Source organism: Apodemus sylvaticus, chromosome 7, assembly GCF_947179515.1.
Source record: "Apodemus sylvaticus chromosome 7, mApoSyl1.1, whole genome shotgun sequence".
Taxonomy (NCBI): Eukaryota; Metazoa; Chordata; class Mammalia; order Rodentia; family Muridae; genus Apodemus; species Apodemus sylvaticus.
Window position 1 is genome coordinate 43,084,641 of NC_067478.1, and position 6,000 is coordinate 43,090,640.

A 6,000-nucleotide genomic window follows, 5' to 3' on the forward strand; every position below is an offset into this window, starting at 1 on the left:
TTCTACTTGGTTGATTTCAGCTCTGAGTTTGATCATTTCCTGCTGTCTACTCCTCTTGGGTGTGTTAGCTTCTTTCTATTCTAGAGCTTTCAAGTGTGATGTTAAGCTGCTATTGTATTCTCCCTCCAGTTTCTTTTTGGAGGCACTCAGAGCTTTAAGTTTTCCTCTTAGCACTGCTTTCATTATGTCCCATAAGTTGGGGTGTGTTGTGCCTTCATTGTCATTAAATTCTTAAGTCTTGAATTTCTTTCTTTATTTCTTCCTTGACCAAGTTTTCATTGAGTAGGGCATTGTTCAGCTTCCATGTGCATGTGGGCTTTCTGTTGTTTTGTTGCTATTGAAGACCAGCCTTAGTCTGTGGTGATCTAATAGGATGCATGGTATTATTTCAATCTTCTTGTATCTGTTCAGGCCTGTTTTGTGACCAAATATATGGTCACTTTTGGAGAGGGCACCATGAGGTGCTGAGAAGAAGGTATATTCTTTTGTTTTAGGATGAAATGTTCTAAAGATATCTATTAAATCCATTAGGTTCATAACTTCTGTTAGTTTCACTGTGTCTCTGTTCAATTTATGTTTCCATGATCTGTTCTTTGATGAGAGTGGGGTGTTAATGTCTCTCACTATCATTGTGTGAGGTGAAATGTGTGCTTTAAGCTTTAGCAAAGTTTCTTTTATGAATGTGGGTGCCCTTGCATTTGGAGCATAGATGTTTAGAATTGAGAATAGTTTTTTTTTTTTTTAGTAGATTTTTTTCTTTGATGGGTATGAAGTGTCCTTGCTTAACTTTTTTGAGAACTTTTGGTTGAAAGTTGATTTAATTTGATATTAAAATGGCTACTTCAGCTTGTCTGTTGGGACCATTTACTTGGAAAATTGTTTTCCAGCCCTTTACTCTGAGGTAGTGTCTTTGACACTGAGGTGAGTTTCCTGTATGCAGCAAAGTTCTGGGTCCCGTATACATATCCAGTCTGTTAATCTATGTCCTTTTATTGGGGAATTGAGTCCGTTGATGATGGGGAATTGAGATATTGAGGAATAGTGATTGTTGCTTCCTGTTATGTTTGATGTTATTTTTACGTTTGTATGGCTATCTTCTTTTGGATTTGTTGAATGAAGATCACTTTCTTGCTTTTTTTTAGGGTGTAGTTTCTCTCCTTGTGTTGGCATTTTACATCTATTATTCTTTGTAGGACTGGATTTGTGCACAGATAATGTGTAAATTTGTTTTTTGTCATGGAATATCTTGGTTTCTCCATCTATGGTGATTGAGAGCTTTGCTGGGTATAGTAGCCTGGGCTGGCGTTTGCATTCTCTTAGTGTCTGTAAACCATCTTCCCAGGATCTTCTAGCTCTCACAGTGTCTGGTGAGAAATCTGGTGTAATTCTGATAGGTCTGCCTTTATATGTTACTTGACCTTTTTCCCTTACTGCTTTTAATATTCTTTCTTTGTTTGGTGCATTTGGTGTTTTGATTATTATGTGACAGGAGGAATTTCTTTTTGGTCCAGTCTATTTGGAGTTCTGTAGGCTTCTTGTATGTTCATGGTTATCTCTTTAGGCTAGGGATGTTTTTTTCTACAATTTTGTTGAAGCCATTTACTGCCCCTTTAACTTGGGAATCTTCACTCTCTTATATACCTATAATCCTTAGGTTTGGTCTTCTCATTGTGTCCTGAATTTCCTGGACGTTTTGGGTTAGGAGCTTTTTGCTTTTCGTGTTTTCTTTGACTGTTGTGTCAATGTTTTCTATGATATCTTCTGCACCTGAGATTCTCTCTTCTATATCTTGTATTCTGTTGGTGATGCTTGCATCTGCAACTCCTGAACTCTTTCCTAGGTTTTCTAACTCCAGGGTTGTCTCACTTTATGATATTTTTATTGTTTATAGTTCCACTTCTAGATCCTGGATGGTTTTGTTCATTTCCTTTGCCTGTTTGATTGAGTTTTCCTGTAATGATTTAAGGGATTTTTGTGTTTCCTCTTTTAGGGCTTCTAGATGTTTACCTGTGTTCTCCAGTATTTCTTTAAGGGAGTTATTTATGTCCTTCTTAAATTCCTCTATCATCATCATGAGATGTGATTTTAAATCAGAATCTTGTTTTTCTGGTATGTTGGGGTATCCAGGGCTCACTGTGGTAAGAGAACTGGGCTCTGATGATGCCAAGTAGCCTTGGTTTCTGTTGCTTATGTTGTTGCCCTTGCCTTTCTTCATCTGGTTAATTCTGATGTTAGCTGGTCTTGCTTTCTCTGACTGTGGCTTTTCCCTCCTGTAAACCTGTGTGTCAGGACTCCTAGGAGACCAGATCTTTCTGGGCAGAATTTGGGTATGGAGAGCTGTGGTACAGGGTCAGCTCCAGGGTACAGAAGTAACTGGAAGGATCCCGTCCCATGCTGCTCCTTGGTTCCTGTGTCCTGATGGCTCTGGGCGGGTCCCTCTTGGGCCAGGAACTTGAGAAGATGTGATATGTGGCACAGGGTCAGCTCTGGGGTGCAGATGGAAGCCCTCCTCCTTTTATTATAGTTAACAATAGGGATATTCTGTAAAAAATTCCCCCCCCCTTTTTTTTTGGAGACAGAATTTCACTACGTAGTCCAGGTTGGTCCTGAACTTGCAATATCCCTGCCTCTACTGTTTAAGTACTAGTGTTATATGTTTCTCAGTTTTGTTTCCGTGGTTCCCATAAAATATCCTGACAAAAGCAATGCAAGTTAGAAAGCACTTTAAGTTCAGAGTTTAAGGTTAAAGTCTAGCATAGTAGGAGAATCATCACAGCAGGAGCTTGAGGTAGCTGGTCATACCACAGTTGTTATCAGGATCAGAAAGCAATGAAATGAATGCATGCTAGGCGTGACTAAGATAGATCTTTCTCTAGTGACTATAATTTTTCTTCCCTGCCTTACTTGATATTGAGTCTTAAGTGTGGGGGTTATACTGTAGATGTAACAGATGGAGGAGGGTACCTGATGGTCACTAGTTTCCTGAATTTTGACCATTTGTGAAAAGAAACTGTGAGATATAGTCTCCTGTATATGATGGGGAAACTGCATTAACAAAATCTCAACAATCAGAAAAGCTTCTTCTTTCCATGGATGGTAATTAACACAAAGACATATAACTGGACAATTTGTAGAGCTGACGAGACTACGGAGCATTCAATCCTAAATGGGGTGCCTTTATCAAACTCCTATCGAGGCTTAACAATCTATGTGGAAGAGGAGGCAGGAAGATTGCAAGAGCCAGAGGTGGTGGATGACTCCAAGGAAACAATATCTTCTAGACACAACAATACTGATAAAAAAGGTGCTTTTCTTGATTGCTCTCTACTTTATATACTAAGGTATGAGTTCAGAGATGGCCAATTTAGATCGACTGGCCAGTTACCTCACTCCAGGGATACCTTGTCTCATATTCCATGGCATTGCATGCAGGTTGCCCTGCTCAACCAGCATTTATGAGGATACTGGAGATTGGATTTCTGGTTCTTAACATGTTTGCAGCAAATAATTTACTTGCTGAGCTATCTATACATCCCCTTATCTGTTTCATTTAAAAATATCTACAAATATGTCTTTTACTCAGTTCTGGGTCACTTTTAGCAATAACTAATATGACTTACAAAAGGGAAGGTTTCAATTTGACGCTTGGTTTCAGATGTTTAGATTAGTTAGTCTGATTGCTGTGGGCTATGACAAGATAGAATATTGGGATTCAGGCTTATGGTGAAACAAAACCAATTAATTTATTGCCAAGAACTGGAGGAAAGGCAAAGGAACTGTCATAGAAGAGTCCCCTTCAAGGGTGTGCTTCCCCTTGTTCCCATCTCAGAAAGGTTTCACTATCTTCCAATAGAGCAACTTCGGGTCGAAACTTTTAACACAAGGACCTATGGGGAACCTTCAAGATCCAAAAGACACCTGCACCTAAATGAAAGCCACTGAATTTCAGCAGAGTTATATTTTGTTTTAAGGAATTTTGATTTGTAATAATTTTGCAAGGCAATACACTTCTCAAGATGCTTCTATTTAATCTGACTAAGTTACTAAAGATAAGCAAGGGTTCAAATAGAAACTATGACATACAGAACACTGTAGAGAGACTTTCTTATGTACTATATACGGAAGCATCACCTGTCAATAAAAGCTGATGGTCTATTGAGGCAGGAAATAGGAGATGGTAGTTCCTATAAAGAGAGAGAAACTTTGGGATAGAGGCAGGAAGTCATCAAACTCAGGGTTGAAATCAATCAAGTAGAAACAAAGAGAACCATACAAAGAATCAACAAAACCAGGAGCTGGTTCTTTGAGAAAATCAACAAGATAGATAAACCCTTAGCCAGACTAACCAAAGGGCACAGAGACAGTATCCAGATTAACAAACTTAGAAATGAAAAGGGAGATATAAAAACAGAAACTGAGGGAATTAAAAAAATTATTACATCCTACTACAAAAGCCTATACTCAACACAACTGGAGAATCTGGAGGAAACGGGCAGTTTCCTAGACAGATAGGAAACTGGTTCAATTGGAGGTCAGCATGCAGAAGAATGCGAATTGATCCATTCTTATCTCCATGTACTAAACTTCACTCCAAGTGGATCAAGGACCTCCATGTAAAACCAGACACACTGAAACTAATAGAAAAGAAACTGGGGAAGACCCTTGAGATATGGGCACAGGGGAAAAGTTCCTGAACAGATCACCAATAGCTTATGCTTTAAGATCAAGAATTGACAAATGGGACCTCATAAAATTACAAAGTTTCTGTAAGGCAAAGGACACTATTAAAAGGACAAAACAGCAACCATCAAATTGGGAAAGGATATTCACCAACCCCACATCTGATAGAGGGCTAATATCCAATATATACAAAGAACTCAAGAAGTTAGACCCCAGGGAACCAAATAACCCTATTAAAAATGGGGTACAGATCTTAACAAAGAATTTTCACCTGAAGAAATTTGGGTGGCTGAGAGACACCTTAAGAAGTGCTAAACATCATTAGTCATTAGGGAAATGCAGATCAAAACAACCCTGAGATTTCACCTTACACCAAACAGAATGGCTAAGGTCAAAAATTCAGGAGACAGCAGGTGTTGGCGAGGATGTGGAGAAAGTGGAACACTCCCCCACTGCTGGTGGGGCTGTAAGATGGTACAACCACTGTGGAAATCATTCTGGAGGTTCCTCAGAAAACTGGACATGAGACTTCCAGAGGACCCTGCTATACCTCTTCTGGGCATATACCCAAAGGATTCCCCAGCATGCAATAAAGACACGTGCTCCATTATGTTCATAGCAGCCTTATTTATAATAGCCAGAAGCTGGAAAGAACCCAGATGCCCCTCAAAGGAGGAATGGATACAGAAAATGTGGTATATTTACACAATGGAATACTACTCAGCAATTAGAAACAATGAATTCACAAAATTTTTAGGCAAATGATTTGATCTGGAAAATATCATCCTAAGTGAGGTAACCCCATCACAAAAGAATACACATAGAATGCAATCTCTAATAAGTGGATATTAGTTAGCCCAAAAGCTCTGAATACCCAAGGCACAAATTGCATAACAAATGACTCCCATGAAGAAGTATGGAGAGGGTCCTGATCCTGGAAAGGATTGATCTAGCACTGGAGGGGAATATAAGGATCGAGAAAAAGGAGGGAGGTGATTGGAAAATGGATGGAGAGAAGAAGGTTTATGGGACATATGGGTAGGGGGGATCTGGGAAAGGGGAAATCATTTGGAATGTAAACAAAGAATATAGAAAATAAAAATATAAAAAAAAATATATAATAAATTAAAAAAAAAAGCACGGGACCAGATGGCTTCAGTGCAGAATTCTATCAGACCTTCATAGAAGACCTAAGACATTATGGTAAAAGTAGCCTCCTTGCTCCTTACATCAGCAGTAGCATGAATCATGGGCCTGCGGTCTGGCGAAATCACAGACCACTAGCACCTCCCCCTGTTGCAGTAGGTCTAGACTACAGAC